We start from the raw sequence: 20,702 nt of genomic DNA on the forward strand, positions 1-20,702 counted from the left end.
TCGTGAAAATAATCCGCTTTGCGTCGTGCCTAATAACGCCCTTCAGCCGTGACTTATTCACGATACAGCAGACACAGCCTCTCGTACCTTTTTGGTTGCATAAAATGAGTTGAGGTGTATATATGATCAGGGCCGGCGCCACGGGGGACACAGGACTCTCCCGCCCCCTCAGATCAACATGAATGTAAACGGGATTTTACTGAAAAAATCTGCCATTTAAAAATCACATTTTGACAATTACATTTTCACGTTTTCTTATTTTTGTGAAAATTAAGCTAAATTAATAATATTTTAGTTAACCCTTTCACACGTTAGTTAAAAAAAACTCTTGCTGACCTGTCTGTTTTTCAAGGCGACCTTTATTACAGTTTTTCTCGATTGCTTAAACACATTTCTTGAAACTATGCCTCGTATTCTCAAAACAGTAAACACAAACCCATAACGTCTCACCCAATTCCCCAAACATCCTATTTTCAGGTCAAAATGAAGCTCTACACTCAAAACCATTCACTCTTGCTAAAAAACCAAACGTTGCCCTCAGACAGGACACACAAGCCCTCAAAAATACACACACTACAACATAGTCTTACACACTGGTGCTATAAATTCAAAACAACATTTCCAAAACTGGTAAGTCATGTTGCTTGCTTTTTTACTCTCTCCTACTCTTATGTAAGATGTGTGTGAGCATCATATGACAGTAAAAGAGCACACACAAACCTTATTCAAATATGGAATTGTATTGGAATGGTAAAGAGTGTTGGTACATGCCTCCACTCAAGGATACAATATGATGAACAAGTCTAAGAATGTTCCACATATGGTTGAAATACCATCATTGGCCTAGAAAGATAACATTCTGGGAGTCAAGACTATAAAGGAGAAAGGATGCCCTCCCTTCACTGTCACACTCTGCAGCCGCTCTGTGTGACTGTACGACTGCTGGCCTTTTCTTGCAAGAACATAAACCTCATCAAAGACAATTGGAAATGTTTGTCTCTTATTCAGTGATAGAAATGTGTTTGCCACCACACCTCCCTGAAGGTTCTGATGATGGAGGCGACGGTGAAGCGACTCAAATTTGGCTGTACTCGTTGCCCAGCCTCCCTTATATAGTCATACCATGGACAAGGACATGGCCAACTAAAGTGGCTTGAATTTCATCCGAGACTGCTTGTCTTCTTGCCCTTGCCCTTCCTCCTCCTCCTCCTCCTTCTTCTTCTCCTCCTCCTCCTCTTCCTCTCCCTCCTCCTCCTCCTCATCCTCCTCCTCATCCTCCTCGACCTATTGCTTAATTTCCTGTGGATCCATTGTTCCAAAACTCAGTAAACTAATTTTTATCTTTTATAAAAGATTGTATAAGCTTTTATCTATTGAAGGATCTGACTGATGTGTGTTCAATTTTGACTCTTAGTGTTTTCACCTGGGTAATTGTGTGCTAACTGAGCTGAAGCTGTGCTGACTTGAGTGAACAATTTTGAATGCTAGTGCTTTCTAAATGACCATGTGGTGTAGGCAATGAGAAATGAAGGGATTTGTGTGTAGAGTTTTGCTGTGACAGTTCAACAAATCTGACTAATGTGTCAAAACAGGGGAATAGTGTTCATAGTTCAGTGAAATGGGTGTGCTTTTTGATAAATGGCATTATGGTTTTGAAATTTTAGTTCAAAAGCCTGGTTATAGTGTTTAAGCAATCGAGAAAAACTGTAAGAACCTGTCACTTTAATGTTTCCATGGTGATGCGTCATTGCTTGTCACGTGACAGAGCGCAACCACAACACAGCGCTGAATGAATGATGATCTGCTTTTATGTAATTTTTCCTTTTTTATTCAAAATATTCACAAATGTATTATCTATAGCATGAACCTATAGTGGTGTTGCAAACTATAGCAGAAACTTGCTGGTGGAATTTGGACAATTTTAATATTGAAGTCACAAGTCACAAGACATACTAGACCACCTATTTGGTTAAAGATACTATGTGGGATATGGTTCCAGAGGGAGTTACCATTGATCAAACATCTTTTAAGCCAATTTACTTTAAAAGCTCTATTAACATCTTCAAAGAAAAGTACCTCCAGTCCCCCTTCCGCTTTCTTATAGAGCTCGGGATCGTTGCGTCACGTCGCAATGCATTGTGGGAATCACGGTACGGAAGTAGATGTATTGTAGTAGGCAGTAGGCAGGAATTCAAATTATAACGTTGGTCATTTGGTATTATCCTTTTTAATCTTGATTTTCTTAAAGGAAAATGGTTCAGTATTGCTCTGTTGTGAACTGTTGTAATCGATCTCACGATTGAAAGGGCAAACGCCTCTCAAATTGTGTTACTTTTCACCATTTTCTAACGTGGAAAAAAACACAAGGAGACTTGGTGTCTGAAATCACAAAGAGGCGTCGGATGGCTTGGGTCGCTGCTGTACGGAGGAAAACCATTACCTTTGATCAGGGCTCCAGACTAACTTTTCCACTGGTTGCACTGCTGCTACCAACTTTCTCAGTTGGTCGCACCAGCATATGATTTGGTCGCACCTTTTTTTTTTTTTTTTTTTTTGCTACATGCCATGGGTTTAATCAATGCATGCTGATGAATAGTGGTTCTCTTACGAGAGGTTCTCTCGTATTGCGTAAGCTAGCTTACGCTGCGGGAAAGATTCATCTTTGCTGAGATATTGAAGCCAAAAAATTATTTCGTAATTTGTATCCATTGACAACGCAGTTCCTCTGCGGCAGACCTAGAGCAGGCTAGCTAGCAGCTCATTGGTTCGCTCAGAGAAAACTGCTTAAGCCTATGGGAGAGCGGGGCTGAACCCGCTTCCAATGAGAGGCGCCCGCGCACTCATTGCGTCATGGCCCGCCAGAATGGGCGTGGGTATGGTGTATATAACAGTCTCTCCCAGGCTTATATGTTGATTCATTTCATCTTCAGCGAGCTACACGCTTCTGCTGTCCTGAGAAAAGCCGCCGTCGTGGAAAAAGGCACCTTCTAGCGAGCATCTGGGAGTCTGAGGAAGCCGGCCGTCTTCGCCACCTTCAGCCGTCCTGCAAGCTAGCGCCATCCGACGGATTCATATCCTTTACCAAAAAGCTTCTTGTATTGTGTGTGTGTGTATCTAAAAGAGCAGCGAGCGTCTTTTTTAAGATGCCTCGCACACCTGCGGCTCATGCCGCGTCCCTCTCAGCGCCAGAGCCCGCCTTCTTCTGCGCTCTCTGCCTGGGACTGGGACACGCAGAGCTTTCTCTCGCCAACGGCGGATGTTTCCTCTGCGATTGGGCTTCTGTTGTTGACCCTGCGGGCTCGACTCGAAGCGTTACGCCGCCTCCCCCTCTCACCGCCTACGAGCGCTGAATGGGGGACGAGCCGCTTAGAGCTGTGCCAACCGCGGCTAGCTTTCTTTACTTTACAAGAGAGCTAGCCCGGCCCCATGCATACGCGTCACCGGCAAGTGGGTTTATAGTGCGTTAAGTTCCGTCGAGGCCGAACTAGTCGCTGCTATCACACCCTCTTATCTGCTCGCGCTATTAAGCCTGTGTCTTCCCCCTAGCTCAGTGGTGGAACACAAAGCTTTTCGCGCCAGAGACCCGTGTTCGATTCCGGCTCTCGCAGATAATTTTTTATGCAGCTCTGAGCTCTCGGCTAGCTTTCTTACGTTACAGAAAGCGGCCGCGCTCTCCCGCCTGCATATAACGCCGCTACATAAAGCGTTTATAGTGTATCAGTTCCGCTGAGGCCGAACCTGTTTCTGCTATCACGCCGTCTTATCTGCTCGCGCTGTTATATTTGTGTCTTTACCCCTGGCTCAGTGGTGGAACACAAAGCTTTTCGCGCCAGAGATCCGTGTTCGATTCCGGCTCTCGCAGATAATCTTTATGCAGCTCTGAGCTCGCGCCCAGCTCTCTCACGTGACAGAAAGCGGCCGCGCTCTCCCGCGCTCATGAGAAACGTTCTCATTTCCGAGCATAAAGCTGGACAAATGGGTTATAGTGTGTTAGTTCCGCTGAGGCCGAACCTGTTACTGCTATCACGCCCTCTTATCTGCTCGCGCTACTGTGCTTGTGTCATTACCCCTGTGGCTCAGTGGTGTATCACAAAGCTTTTCGCGCCAGAGACCCGCGTTCGATTCCGGCTCTCGCAGATAATTTTTATGCCGTCACAAGTCCAGCCTCTGCAGGCTAAAAATAGTCTCGTGCCCGCTTGCAGCGCTCACGTTTCTAACACGCACTTGCACGCGACGCGCGTCACAAGTGCAGCGATTTCAGGCTATATATATATCCCGCTGCAGGCCGCTCACGTGACCAGCCTCAGCTGAGAAAAGGACGGCTATTTCTCACCATGGCTGAACCGCCATCAAGGTTTCGCCCTCTGTCAGTCCCCGTTCACACGGCTACTGCAGCAGTGTACACCGCCATCAACAAGCCGGTCTCTTTTCCCGCTTGCATATGCACAAACGCCGTTTTCACCGCGTCCCAGAGAAATCCAAAAAAAAAAAAAAAAAAAAGTGCATAAAAGCCTCTTGTGTAGAAAATGTGCCCACAACACTGTGTTCACTCATACACAAAACACTGCATGTGCACAAACACCGTTTTCACGGCGACCCAGAGATATCTCAAAAAGAGCATAAAAACCTATTGTGTAGAAAATGTGCCCACAACACTGTGTTCACTCATACACAAAGCACTGCATGTGCACAAACACCGTTTTCACGACGTCCCAGAGATAGCTCAAAAAGAGCATAAAAGCCTCACGTGTAGAAAATGTGCCCACAACACTGTGTTCACTCATACACAAAAGCTTTTCAGTTCCCGTGTGTCTCACAGAGCCCACTCTCATAAAGCGGTTCCAACCCGCTCGAGTTTCAGAGTGCATAAGCGCGCCCACGAGCCCGTGTGCGCGTCCCACCTCTGCTCTCTCTGTTACACGGCCCTTAAACTCCTCTCTGAGTGTAAGCCCCGCTGTCATAAACACTATGAGCGCGCCCGCGCGGCCCGCTGTGTGCAGCAACGGGGACCATGTAGCCATTCACCCCTTAGCGTTACGCTTCAAGCGTGGGAAGCTATTCCGGGAATTTCCCAGTGGGTGCTAAACACAATAAGGCTAGGCTATCGCTTACAGTTCCACCGCCGCCCTCCAGGTTTCCGAGCGCGGCTAGAAACTATTGTGAACCCAGAAGCAGTGACTCTGCTCCGTTCAGAGATAGCAAAACTATTGTGCAAAAGGGCTATAGAGAGAGTTCCCTTTATCTATGAGCGAGTCGGGGTTTTACGGCCGTTATTTTCTGGTTCCAAAGAAAGACGGCGGCCTCAGACCAATCTTAGACCTCAGATTTCTGAACAGAGTTCTCATGAAGAGACCGTTCAAAATGCTCACTATCAGAAAACTCCTCGCGCATGTGCGCCAGGGGGACTGGTTCATTTCACTAGATCTGAAAGATGCCTACTTTCAGATTCAGATAAATCCCCTTCACAGGCCATTCGTACGTTTCGCCTTCGAAGGCCGGGTTTATCAATACACCGTCCTCCCGTTCGGCCTATCCCAAGCACCCCGCACGTTTACGAGGTGCATGGATGCGGCGCTCGCCCCCCTGCGGAGTCAGGGGCTGCGAATACTGAACTATTTGGACGACTGGCTGATTTTGGCACAATCACAGAGGGAGCTACTGTCTCATCGTACAGTTCTCCTCGACCATCTGAAAAGTTTGGGCCTCTCTGTCAACTGGACAAAGAGCGCACTTCAACCCAGTCAGACTATCTCCTTCTTGGGTATAGAGCTAGACTCGGTCTCAATGACGGCTCGTCTGTCTACACAGCGCGCGCGCCGTGTGCAGCGTCTCGCCGCATCTTTTCAGATGAACAGACTCACACCTCTGAAAACTTTTCAGAAGGCGCTGGGTTACATGGCCTCAGCCTCCGCAGTGCTCCAGCTGGGGTTACTGCGCATGCGCCCGCTTCAGTTCTGGTTGAAGAGCCGTGTGTCTCACCGCGCGTGGACCACGGGCCGCCAGCTGATAAAGGTAACGCAGACCTGTATCACAGCTCTGCAGCCATGGACCATGACAGAATGGTTTCAGCGGGGCGTTTCCTTGGGGACCTTTTTCTCGCCGAAAAGTCATTTTTGCCAGACGCATCCAACATGGGTTGGGGTGCGGTCTGCGAGGGCTCACCGGCCTTCGGCCCCTGGTCAGCTCAGGAGAGTCTCCTCCACTTAAACTGTTTGGAAATGCTTGCGGTCGAGAACGCGCTCACGCGCTTTCTGCCGCGCATTCACGGTCACCATGTGCTGATCCGTTCGGACAACATGGCTGTGGTCTCCTATCTCAACCGTCAGGGCGGTGTCAGATCCAGGAATCTCTTCCTACTGACAGAACGCATTTTAGTTTGGTCTCAGAGCCGCCTGCTCTCGCTCAGAGCGACGCATGTGCCGGGCCATCTGAACGACGGTCCAGACATACTGTCCAGGAACCTCATCTCCTCAGGAGAATGGTCCCTGAACACACAAACGGTCCAAATACTGTGGCGGCTATTCGGCAGAGCAGAGGTGGACCTCTTTGCGTCAGAAGAGAACCCTCACTGCCCAATATTTTTCTCAAGGAGCGAGGACGCGCTAGCCCAGGAATGGCCTCGCCGCCCGCTCTATGCATTCCCTCCGATCGCTCTGCTACCACAGGTAATTCAGAGGATCAGGGACACACGCCACCCGGTGCTCCTCATAGCCCCGCGTTGGGAGAGTCAGAATTGGGTTCCGGAGCTCACTCAGCTGTCACAGACAGCCCCGTGGCCCATCCCAGTCAGAGCAGATCTCCTCTCTCAAGCTCGCGGCACGATCTGGCACCCCCATCCACGGCGCTGGGCGCTACATGCATGGGTGATCAACGACTATTCGTCGATTTGCCAGAAGGAGTAAGAAACACTATCATACAGGCTAGAGCACCTTCCACGAGAAGGCTCTATGCGTCTAAATGGTCTGTGTTCTCAAAATGGTGCACCGACAAACATCTGGACCCACGGTCATGCGAGGTGCCGTCTTTGCTTGTTTTCCTTCAAGAGATGCTGGACAAGGGCAGGTCCCCCTCCACTCTCAAGGTTTACGTGGCAGCCGTCGCGGCGTTCTCTGAACCCCGACGCGCTCAGTCCCTGGGCAAAGACGAGTTAGTCATCCGCTTCCTCAGGGGAGCTAAGAGGATGAACCCTCCGCGCCCCCCTTCGGTTCCTATCTGGGATCTTTCTATAGTTCTCGAAGCTATGAAAGCACCCCCGTTCGAACCGCTCGAGTCTGTGGACCTAAAATACCTCTCGCTCAAAACCGTTTTTCTGACGGCTCTGTCCTCAGTAAAACGCGTGGGGGATCTTCACGCGCTCTCATCCAGCGCCGCGTGTCTCGAGTTTGGACCGAATGATTCTGTTGTCATTCTCAAACCTAGACATGGCTATGTCCCGAAGGCGATTGGTACCCCGTTCAGGGCTCAGATTATTTCCCCATCGGCTCTGCCTTCATCCGATAGTGAGCGCGACGCCAATCTCCTCTGCCCGGTGCGGGCTCTGAGATTGTACACTACGCGCGCTGCCGCGTTCAGACGCGCTGAGCAGCTTTTCGTGTCGTTTGGGGGGCGCACCAAAGGTCTGGCCGCCTCTAAACAGACACTGTCTAGATGGATAGTAGACGCTATCGCCTCTGCTTACGCATCTAAATGCCTGCCCTGCCCTCTGGGCATCAGGGCGCACTCCACTAGAGGCATGGCCTCATCGTGGGCATGGTCCTGTGGAATTTCCATTCATGACATTTGTGTGGCCGCGGGATGGGCCTCCCCGTCCATTTTTGTCAGATTTTACAACTTGGAAGTTCCCGCCTTGCAGGCAAAATTACTAGCTGTCTAACGACCAGCTCTCTAAGAAGCTGCATTACTGGGAGTCCCTCACACAACCGGTTCGCCCCTTGTGCTCTCCTTAAATGCTTATACACTTCATGTGCCCGCTCTGCCGGCCTCATACATGCTTATGTATACACTTCATGTGCCCGCTCTGCCGGCCTCATAATACATTCACTCCACGTTAAAAATCCCCCGGTATCACCCTGGGATTCATGAGTGGATTCATAGCGCGCACGGCGTTGACCAGGTGTTCCCGCAGCGTAAGCTAGCTTACGCAATACGAGAGAACCTCTCGTAAGAGAACGAATCGGTTACCTAACGTAACCTCGGTTCTCTCTAGAAGAGGGAACGAGTATTGCGTTCCCGGCCGTGCTTGCGCTACTAGCGTTTCGCTTCACGCTGAAATAAATCAACATATAAGCCTGGGAGAGACTGTTATATACACCATAGCCACGCCCATTCTGGCGGGCCATGACGCAATGAGCGCGCGGGCGCCTCTCATTGGAAGCGGGTTCAGCCCCGCTCTCCCATAGGCTTAAGCAGTTCTCTCTGAGCGAACCAATGAGCTGCTAGCTAGCCTGCTCTAGGTCTGCCGCAGAGGAACTGCGTTGTCAATGGATACAAATTATGAAATAATTTTTTGGCTTCAATATCTCAGCAAAGATGAATCTTTCCCGCAGCGTAAGCTAGCTTACGCAATACTCGTTCCCTCTTCTAGAGAGAACCGAGGTTACGTTAGGTAACCGATTCGTTTTAATGGACCAAGGCTAGCAAAGGCTTTCTGGGTTGCAGCAGAAATACCTGTAATATATTAATTATCATTGACAAATTTCAGGATTTTCATGGATTTTGGACAGTAATTTTAATCTGTAATTTTAAGCATTTTACATTTCAATTATATACAATCTATCTATTTACATTTGAATCATATTCGATCTATCTATCTATCTATCTATCTATCTATCTATCTATCTATTATCATCTTTCTATCTTTTAAAAATCATTAAACATTCAAATGTATGCATTACATTTTAAAAGATTAGAGTATTATAATAAACTGATACAGAAATCTCACACTCCTTACCTTCTGCATTTTATAATAATTTATTTCCTTTTCCTCTGTCGAGCGATCATGAGAGTAATCGCTCGACAGAGGAAAATATAACCGCTGAAAAGACGTAGGAGGAAGGGGCTCTGTGTTTCGTGAGACCATTTTTTATCATTTTTATATGCCTTAATTCGTGAATTCGTTATTGGCGCGTTTCACCATTAGTGTGCAATGCGCGTGACGTCTACGTTCGTCAAAAAAATAAACTGCACGTGTCTTGCGGAAGAACATTGTAGACGGAACTTCTCTCCGTTAATGTCTATGGCGAGTCACGCAGGCACTGGGCAACTCCGCAGCCGAGACGACCCCGGGATAAAATAGTCCGAATATAAACACTTATTATAGGCGTACCGTAGTGATTCAGAATAAGTCAAAAACACGGTTTGGAAAATGGATTCATGATGTAGCCTACTCGTTCATTTTGAACATAAGTTACGGACTGCAGAAGCTGATACAAAGGCGTTCTGTTGCAAGCGTCCACTCGCACAAATGCGACCACATAACATTTTAACTCGCACATTCTCAAAAAATGGTCGCATATGCGACCAATTTGGTCGCAGTCTGGAACCCTGCCTTTGATAATATTTCCAAGGACATGCTTGTTTGCTCACGGCACTTTCACAAAGGTACGGTATTATTATCACAGCAGTGGTCTCTTTGCTTTGCTTTGTAATCAACTCCGTTAGCATCGCGACTAATCGCGATTAGCCGTTAGGCTAACTGATAACTGATATTTTTATGCCTCCAGTGACTTAAAGTTTTTAAACTGATCGGAGGTGTAAGCGCTCACTCCACAGACCAGGTAGGAGAAAATATCAGGGAAACTTAGGCATGGTAAACTTTCATAACTATTGCACAATTCTCTATGTTCATAGGGATCGATTCCGCCTATAACCTAGGCTACATTTTTTGTAAGTAACGTTGTTTGTCTGTATACGGTATAGCCAACATTTTTTTGTCACGGTCCATAACTCTTGGTGGAGACCGGCTGGCTACGCTATTAACTTATTCCAAACCGGCTTTTGGGCAATTCCATGCAAAGGTCATCTTTACCATGAAAAAATAAAGTTTTAACCAAAAGAACAAAACCCTTTTTAAGTTGTCCATTTAGGTCTGTAATATATTGTATTAATGTGCTTTAACAAAAAAATTAAGAAAATTGCCTCGTTTATCCACCAGATATGAGGTGAGCAACAATGCTTAAATTACATTTCCAACCAGCCATATTTCATTTCATACGAACAATTTGAACAAACAATAACACACACATTTATGCCAAAATGTCAGTTTTGTCGAGTATCCTCACAAGAACAGTCTTAAATGAGTTAAATAAAATCTTAAATGGAAGTAAATAGTAGTGAGAGAATGAGATGCGTGAGATCCTGTCAACAGCGGCAATCTTAAAGTGACAGGAGCCATTAATTCTCTCTGTCAGTAAAGTTAACCTAAAGAACAGAGGGAACAGAGAAAATTACTCGCTGCTCTTGACTAAAGAACGCTTGTAGCTTTGATAGGTTTTGGGGGATGGTCTTCAGAATCATTTCAGACAGTCTTCTTAATGTGAAAAAACAGCCATTATGCGTCAACAAAAGTGCCATGATGGTTTGATTGTTGATTTTCCAAACAGATTCTATGTAGCCTATTTCAGACGCGTCATATCCATAACAAGGTTTTTGTCACATCCATAACGTTGGTTTTTCCTCATAATACACTTCATAAAAATATATATATTTTAAACATTGATATTTTTATGTTCAGCTAAGACCCCTTCATCATGTGGATAGCAATATTTATACATTGGATTTAAAAGTTCACAGACTTTAAAGGAAATCGAACAGTATACCAAAAACTCTGTCATTTCCCGTTACATCCATAACGCATGCATATTTTCCTTTTTTGGGGGTGCTTAAATATATTTTAGAAAAGCATATTTTGCCTGTCAATTCCCCAGATTGGATGCTCTGAGAATATGCATTTCCAATTTAAATATTGTAAGAAGTTTTTTTTTTTCTGAGACATTTCACCTGTCATTATGAGTTCAAATGTCACATCCATAACGCTGGAATTACCCTTTTGCGTTACCGCTAAAATGGCCGCCGTTACCCACAATGCACCGTTCCATAACGTCTACGCCCGAGCTCTATTAGTAAGAACCCTTTTCTTAAGTCTTTAAGATTTGTTTCTCCAAACAAAAGAGCAAAACAAATTATTGATATCTTTACAATAAGAGTCTTTAACATACAAAGATAAGGAGGGCTAGACAAAACGAGATAAGCCTTCTGCTTTAGATAATAGGACACAACCATAAACTGAAAGATCGAGTTGTAACCAACAGTTTAATAATTATTACACAACATTCAAGTTCATGCTAATGTACAATGTTTGAGCGACTTATATTGCATTTCAAGGTACACATTTTAAAGTCTTATCAGTTCTTGCTTTCCCTGGGAATCAAAACCATGACTTTGGCGTTGCAAGCACAACACTAATGTTTGAGCTACAGGAATGCTTGATACAGTGGTTTAATCACATGGTTGATCAAATGATTATATGCTTCTAAGAAGATGCAGTAGTAAATACAGAATTGTTCTGAAAGAAACAAAGAAATTCTTTTTTATTTTATAAATCTTTTGAAAATGTTACAAGTTCATGAGATAATTAACTTCAAATGACCCTATGCATTGCTGCTTTATATCCAGGTAAAATGATACGGACGCGTCAGAGCTGGTTGTTCAAAAAAGAGATCTAAATATCATAACAGATTAAAATAAGCTGATAAGTGTTTTAATATAAAATTAATAGATCCATTATATAATTAGGCTATATAGATGCAGACCGATAAATGCAACTTGTTGAAAAAATTTAAATGACTTTGCAATTTATGTTTCTTTTAGGTAGCCTAGCTACTTTAATTTAATCTACATCTATTGTTATTTTGTGATTAGAACTCATGACAACACACGTGCGCTGACAAGTCTGTTCATCCAATGAAACCGAATGACCCTTGTTAGGCGTGGTTTCTGAGCTTGACACTAAAGTATAAAACTTCTTTGAAAATGCGTCAAATACGAAGAAATATCATACACTGCAAAAACAAAGCGCTTTATTCGCATACCGTGTATAACTGGTGAAATATTCGTTATTAATCGGTGATCCGTAAAATAGGGCATGAATCTGTCGCTGTTATCTGCTGGAAATCCAGGTAAAACTATCTGCGTGCACGCGCGCGTCCCCAGTTAACATGATCCCCAGTTGATCCGTAACACCGGCTCTGTTTATGATTTACTAAAGGCTTTTAAGGTCCTGAAGGTCCTAGGTCCGAAATTCTCGTCAAAAGGTTTGCAAAAATAAATAGCTATACCTCACATTGTGTCAATCACATTTACATACTGCCTCCAAAACTTTAGTCTGTCATAAAAAAAAATCGATGGGGTTCAATTTTCGGCGTTTTTCGCATCTGTAGAATTTGTGTGTAAATTGTTTTCATCGTGTACATTTGTGTGTAATTTGTCGAATTCACGAAAATGTTCGTATTTTCAAAATGTTAGTTGGTACGACAGAAATTTTAACTGGTCACATAAACGTGTTGCCTATTCACTCTGAATAAATCATTGGCTAGCTAATTTTCATTTTTGAGTGAACTTATCCCTTTAAGCACTTGAACATTATATGCACTTTTCTCCAAATAATTTCAGAAGCAGCCTAGGCTGAGCTCAACCATGATCGATGCTAAATAGACCAGGGTTTAAAATAAAATAGGCGAATAGAGTAAAGGAAAAACTGGAGGTTTAACGTGAGCCATTTAATGAGTGGCAGACAGTTTTCACCTGAAGTATCGAGTATACTGACATCAACATGTCCTTAGAGTTTGACAGTCTATTACGCAAATGATCAGTATTATTATTACAGCTATGAAACGTTAAAACGAACATACCGTAACATGTGAAGCTATTTTCTGATTCTGAATACTCCGCTGCTTTGGATATGTGAATACAAAGACTGCTTTCGGTTTTACTTGAGACTTTGTTCCCGCTAAAAACACAGCGCGCCTCAGACAGACTGAACGTGATGACGATGGACTCCTGGCTACGTGCTTTACGCACTGCATACTGCACACAGGGAGGGTCTAGTGACACTTAAAATGAAATCAATAAATCACTTTGTTAGCAATCATTTTGTATATAAATGAATAAATAATATAAATAAATAGGCTTTGTAAATAGTTCACTTTTTTAAATCGAAGGATATAGCCTACTATTTGGTAAATGGGCCACCAAATTTGGAACACAAGTTCTGATGTGTATACAATATCCTGTAAGTCAATAGTTCATGGTTCTGACAGAAGAGCATGAGTTGTCAAAACGTGCTTTAAGGTTTTTTTGTGTGTGTGTGCAGTGTATTTGTTTCTTATTGTTGATTGCTATTACTTGTGTATTTTGAGCATTAAAAAACTATGTTGTTTGTGATGTATTGCAATAAAACGTGGATTTATCATAAAACTACATTTGACGTGTTTTTATTATTATTAGCCTATTTGTAACAACTTTCGGTTATGAATATCTTTTAAAAAAAAGGGGACAGTATGGTTTTGGACACAATCATCTGTGTTTCAGATGAAGAAAATAACTAGGGATTTCTGGAGATAGTCTTTCAGATAATTAAATGCTTTAGATTCACAATTATGAGGATATTTTATATTATTGCTATATATTATTACAAAATCCAGGTAAAAATACTACAGAAATGATCAAACACTGGCCTTAACATGACCTATGATGACCCATGCTGGGGAAAAAAGTATTTTTGTCTTGATTGTAAATTATCCATCTACACAAATATACTGTACATCTTTGTAGACCACATAAGCATCTGGAGTAAAACAGCCAACTCTCTCCATATGTGCTTTATTTAATCAGATAAAAATGGGCCTATATAGACCTACACATTAATAAAAATAAAACAAATATATATATAATTGTTAGTCAGTTGCTTGTTTTGAGTAGTCGCTAGAGTTAGGCATTGTTAGGCTATGTTATTTGTTTTATGTTCGTACACAAAATGGTTATTTCATATAAAGGCCTATCAATCTGAAATGAGGTGAAATTTGAGATGTGAAAATGAGATGTCCTTTTAACAAACGTATAATTACCTGGTCGGACATTTATGAATAACATTTGAATCATTTAATGATGAATGTGTTTATTTGTTTATTTATATTTTCTTTACAAGAGAGGAAACTACTCTGTTCATCCTTTCATAAAGGTTGTGTGATGTAGGCCACTATAGGCATTGTGTTTTAGGCTTTCACTTTTGTTGGTGTCACAGGATTGTATTGGGTTTATGACTCTGGGTGATAGCAAGTTTGGAATGGCCAAAGTGCTACAGGTTTTGAGACCGAGGGTGTGCAGAGGATTTTGGGTGATTGGATGATACAAAATGAAGGCCACAAAACGAAACCTGATTTCCAAGGATCCTCCAGACCTCTTTCACTCCCCTATTATCCCATCCTGTGTGTGCTGTTTTGTGACAGTTAAAAAGGGTAAAATGGCATCTGAAAGTTGCAGTTCAGTTTTAAGATGTAGATTTCTGCCCAATTGTTTCCAACCGTCATTTCATTTCTAGCGAGAATAGTATTCTTGTGACTATATGCTTGGTTTTGGGTGAATGTTGTTTTGCTGAAGTGCTCTTGTTTGCGTTCTCCACTAGATGGAGCCACCTTACTTCAATTTCAGTCAGCGGTTCAACCCAAAACCATCGATGAGAGAGAGTGTTGCAGATGTCAACACGTGTGAGGTTTGGGCTGTGCTTCTGTTTCGATGGGTTATTTTGCACGCCTCATGAAAATATACGAGTCCTAATCAAATCCTGAATCTACAATGTCAATTTTACTGTGGTGTGTGGATGAAAGCATCTCTCAGGTAAGGCCCTGATATTCATCCTGTGGTGACTGCATATCCTCTCTTTACACTCTGTGAATGATCTGCAAAGACAAAGTAATAAGTTATGAAAATGAATTCTTATGGTATCTGTAAGTTCTCTTGTGCTCAAATTGGTTGTTCTACGTGTCTCTCATCTTCATATGAGAGCAATGAGAGCTGCAGACTGATTTACATAGTGTCATTTCCATAAACTCATCAGCTAAGTATGCTTGTGCTGTTGGATGAACATGTAGGTATGACAGAAAGCTATTTGTAGTGTGAAGTTATAACATGTCAAACAGTGCTGGTGAATTGCCACCAAAACATGGTATTAGTATGTTTTTTGGAAATAGTATCATCATCATTCTACTCAATTCAGACAATATCAGGATTTTTTAAAAACCCAAACAGCAAAAAAAAACAAAAAAAAAAACGAATTGGTTAATTATGAATATTGATTAATTCCATTAATAACTTTGTGGAAAATTAAAATAACATTGTAAACATATGTTGTAAAAGGCAAAGTTGGATACAAATATATTTTACAAATCATTTAAATAAAATATAATTAGATTATTTTTTTGTTGTAATCATTATATTTACAATAATATATCAAATTAAATCAAATAAATGACTAAAATATATTTTAAAATGCATTTAAATAAATACATTTTAAAATGTATATTAGTCTACCAAGATACTTTCCTGGCCATTTTTTCTATATATCATAAATGTACTTTATAGACATGCATAACGGTGTTGTAGTCCAAGATCATTTTTCAAGAGCATTTGGATTTCGGCCCGGACTTGGACTCGAATGAGCCGTTCTCGACTTGTCATAGAAAATATGGAGTCGAAAACGAGACAAATTCGAGTCCTTGTCCAGTCTCGAGTACTACGACACTGGTGCATAAAGAAAAAAGGGAAACTTTGCATTGTAATGCACATTATACTTACGAGTGTTATCAGTTGCCATTGGATTACCAGGATATCACTGGCTAGTGAAATAAGGCACTGTTGCATTGGCAGTGGGATATATGAGATGACATCTAACAGGAATGAAGTAAAGAGAAGGTAATTGGGGACGACTGCCCCTGACACGCAGGGTGACCCTGGTCTCCAGCCAAACCTCCTGAAGCCATTGCTATTGATTTGTGGCTGTTTAATGAGTGTTGTGCTGAGAGGCGACTGATGCCGGATCATGCACTTGTCCCTGGTGTGCTAGTCTGTATATCTCCGATCTGTCTTGAGAATGTAGTTCAGGTCGTCAAATGCTTGTAAACAGCATCTCTGCACTGTAGCCCTGTTACACTTTTACCACCAAAATAGTGCGGCTACTGTTGCTCGGCCAGAATATATAAACCTCTCTGAAAGTGAGGCACTGCATTGGGTATATATGTATATGTACCGTATTTTCCGCACTATAAGGCGCACTTAAAAGCCTTTAATTTTCTCAAAAAACGACAGTGCGCCTTATAATCCGGAGCGCCTTATATATGGATGGTGAACACACGTTCACCAAGACAGGGAGACAGCGCCGGCCGACTTACGCCACTATCTGCCAATGGATCGTGGATGCCTGGGCTGATATATCAGTCTCAACTGTGATCCGAGCTTTCACGAAGGCAGGAATAATCTCTTTATTCAGCCAGCTCACATAAGTTACCCGTATTTACTTCCTGTTTTCGCCGAATTCCACAGTAGTTGATTGTCGAGTGCGCGCCGCGCGCGATCAAACCTCCGTGTGTTCAACATCTGATTCGGATGAACTATCCATTTGAGCTGATATTCTCAGAACACCACACAGCACCGGCATCGGCTGACAGTCTGAGTCTCCACTGTTGCTTAGTTACCAATGATCGTGCGCGCACTCGACAATCGGCTACCGTGGACTTCGACCGAAAACAGGAAGAAAATACGGGTATGTGAGCTGGCTGAATAAACATCATTTTTATTCATCTTTCACATTTACTGGAGTCAGATTCACCGTGTTCACTCACATGGCTGTGCACTTGTAATGACACATTAAGGTTGTTAAGAGGCTAAAAGCAGGTTTAAAACTTTTCCCGTTTAAGTCAACAGGGTGCAAATTTTAAAAAGAGGATAAGACGGTGTAGGCAACACCGGTTTTTGTCGTTGTTATCTGTACTGACAGCACTCCAAATGTACAAAAAATGAGCTCAATGTTAAAATTGACCGGAGTTTTCCTTTAACGTGTGAACAACGTTAGCATGGGAGTGAACGGAGTTGTCAGAACGCTTAATAAAGTTTGACTTTATCTGACTGTTTTGTTGACATTCCCTTTAGCACATCTAGTGGATGCATAACGCAAACCCAGTCAAACGTTTGACGGCAGTATCTTATGCGCCTTATAATCCGGTGCGCCCTATATATGAAAAATGTTCTAAAATAGGTCATTCATTGAAGGTGCGCCTTATAATCCGGTGCGCCGTATAGTGCGGAAAATACGGTATGTGTATTTGCACATGTAGCGTGGTTTGCTTAGCAACATGCTAACTTAATTTTGGGATCAACTGTGATAAGTCAGCCTGATAACTCATGTTTCAGGTCAGAGGTCACTCTTCCGCCGGAACTGGACTTGTGTACGGCCGTTACTGGAAATCAGTGATTGTAGTTTATAAAGTTATACATGTTTTTCTTACAAAGATGCATCGCTTCACTTCTGAAGGCCTTTATTAACCCCCTGGAGTCGTATGGATTACTTTAATTATGGATGGATGCTCTTTATTGAGCTTCAAAAGCTCAGGCTCTATTCACTCCCATTATAAATCTGGGAAGAGCCAGGGTATTTTTTTAATATAACTCAGATTGTGTTTGGCTGAAAGATGAAAGCCATACACCTAGGATGGCTTGAGGGTGAGTAAATAATAGGATAATTTCAGTTTTTGGGTGAACTAACCCTTTAAAGTATGTTAGTTTACCATAAATGTTTGTCAGTACATCCATCAGTACGCTTTAACCATATTTCAAAGACGTAATTATAAAACTAGATGTATATATGAACTTAAGTCCCAATTAAGTGAGTCAAGAAGAACTCTTAAGTTCAACTAATTTCATTTTAAACTAAAATACCTTTTCATTCAATTGTAATTAAGTGTTCATTCAGTTAATTTTAAAGTATATTATTTCCGTAATAAGTTTAAAGTATGCTAAAGTGTACTTCTTTCTGACACTGTGGTTGTTTGCTTTATATGTTGGTCAGGCGTTCTCTTTCTGTTTAAGTGGGCGGTTCTTGGCCAGAACAAGCTGCAATGTTGACCTTTTGCTGTTTAAATCTGGCTACACGAGAGCCGGTTTTGGAACAGAGCTGCAGTGTCGTCCGTTGCTCCGTGTTTAAGGCTGTAAAAGCATTATTATTTGAACCTCAATTTAATCCAGAGACTTAGGGTCCCTTGTGTTTGTCTTTGGCTTTTCTAAACCCACTCTTGTTTTCCTGAATTTGTCGGATCGATGTTGCTGTTGTTCCACTGAGGATTTCCGAGCTGACTGCTTTCATTCGCTGACATTTCCCTCAGTGCTCCCTTTTTAACGGAGGGTGAGGCCCTTCTAAAATGTTAAAAGTGCCGCCATCAATCTTCCCACCTCAGACAAGTGTCAGGCCAGTAGTCAGCCTTGCACTCTTCTCCTGTTTGTTGGCCACAATCCACACGGTTTAATTGAAAGTTCTTCCCATACCTTGACACTCGGATAACAAAGAGGGCATAAGTTTTACCCTAACTGCTATCCAGACACATTTTAATTATCCCTGTTTGAATTGTAATCACGGTCTGTGCCATTCAAAGAGCTAGCAGCAGTTTCCTGAAGACCTCCATTACTGCCAGGATGAAGATCATAGACCTGCGCAACAGTAGAAGTGAAGAATGGTGATTCCATGAAACAGATCCCGTTATAAATCATAGAGGCATGCTTGTAATGATCTTAATTTTAATAGTCAAAGGGTGTAAAAATGCTAAAATGTTGTAAAAATTTGTTAACAGCAAGTCCCTTTATATGGTAAAGACCAGTAATAAATCTTAATAGCGAGAATTGAACCCTAAAATAGTCTTGCTGTTACCTATTGTATTGTATTACATTGACTATGCATGTTTTTATTTTTGCATTCAGCTCTTGATAACTCAATATAAAGATTCAATGGTTAAACTTTATTTTGATAAGACATTCTACTGATTAAAAGTAACTTTGCAACTATATGTCAACTAACTCTCAGTAGATTATTAGTAGACTGTCTGCTTAATATCTGCTAACACTTTATTTTGATGCTCCCCAACAGACATTCTACTGACTATAAGTAACTTTTACTGTTGTTTACGTCAACTTATTCTACTAACCGTAACCTAACAGTCTACTAATACTCTGAGATAGTTGACATGTCTTTGCAAATTAATCAAAGTTATAGTTGCAAAGTTACTTATAGTTAGTAGAATGTTTCAAGTAGACTATTGAAATGAAGTACAGCTGATTGAAATTGCAAACTCAAATAAATGATGCTTGAATTTCAACTGATTAAAAAAGTACCGGTATATTTAACCGGTTAATCAGCCACCCGTAGGTATTAGCATCTATTTCCCCTTAGCTCAAGCTACAGCTGCAAACCACATCTTGAGATTACAGAGATGATTAACGGTGAGGAGGAGGTAAAGGATTGAGTTGGAGCTGCTGCTGTGAGCGGTCCTCTGGGGATCATTGTCCCCCTGGAACACAAACCCTTTGGAGTCTCTGAATGTGATGAAACAGACGCCGGTCTCTAGAGAGTTTCTAGCTCCCGCTGTCGTAGCCTGAGGCGATGTCTGTGCCCAGAGCACTCCCAGTGCGAATCCCTATTCTTCCCAATCCGCATGTGATCCTGAGTGACTTGGGCTTCTCTCTCATTCTAAGTCTTTGCTGGAAAGTAGGGCGCTTCCTCAGATCAGAATAAATCTCAACAGTAATTGAATACATTTATGAAAATAAAATTGTAAACAGGATTTTCTTTTCTGCATCCCTACATTGTACAAACATAGTGATGTCCCAAGCCGATCTCTAGGATCGGTATCGGGGCAGATAAATGCAAATCAAGTTTTGAATGCTGTTTATACGTCTATGTTTTGTTTGTAATATGCTTAAGTCAAACCTTGTGCACATTCATAAGTTGACACCATTGCTGAGTATTTTCTTCTTAAAACTGCAGTGAATCAAAAACTGTCTCAAAAGAGAGAGAGAACTCAGAACAGTTTTCAAGTAAACCAACTAAGGTTGTTGTTAATGTGGACACTTGACTTGACTGTTTTGAAGAGCTGAAAGGATGTTTTCTCTGCACGGACTGGGACATTTTTTATCAGGATGCAAACATGGTTACTAAATCAATTACTACGTACATTTCATCTGTGTGGATTTAATTATACTTCAGAGAGTCGTTTAGAGGTACCCGAACAGCAAACCGTATATAACAGGGAATTAAAGACTGCATTAAAAGGAATAAAATGTCTTTTAGGCTTGGGGACATTGTGGAACTTAGGTCAGCACAAAAGGATATTAACCAGAAACTGAGGACATCACGGATACAATATAAAGAACGGGCTGAACAACATTTGTCAAAATCGGATACAAAAGAGCTGTGGAACTCAATCCGGGGAACGCCTGACATGACTCCGCAAATGGAAGCTAATGTTTGCCTGCAATGAATCTGGGCCCGTATTCATAAAGATTCTAATAATCCTCTCAGAAAACTCTTAATTTAGCTTAAAAACTTTTACGTAGGAGTTTTAACTTAAGAGCGTTTCGGGACTGATCTGAGAGCAACTCTGAGTAAG

The sequence above is a fragment of the Rhinichthys klamathensis genome, unplaced genomic scaffold, assembly GCF_029890125.1.
Source record: "Rhinichthys klamathensis goyatoka isolate OS25496 unplaced genomic scaffold, OSU_Roscu_1.1 h1tg000004l_1, whole genome shotgun sequence".
NCBI classification, from domain to species: domain Eukaryota; kingdom Metazoa; phylum Chordata; class Actinopteri; order Cypriniformes; family Leuciscidae; genus Rhinichthys; species Rhinichthys klamathensis.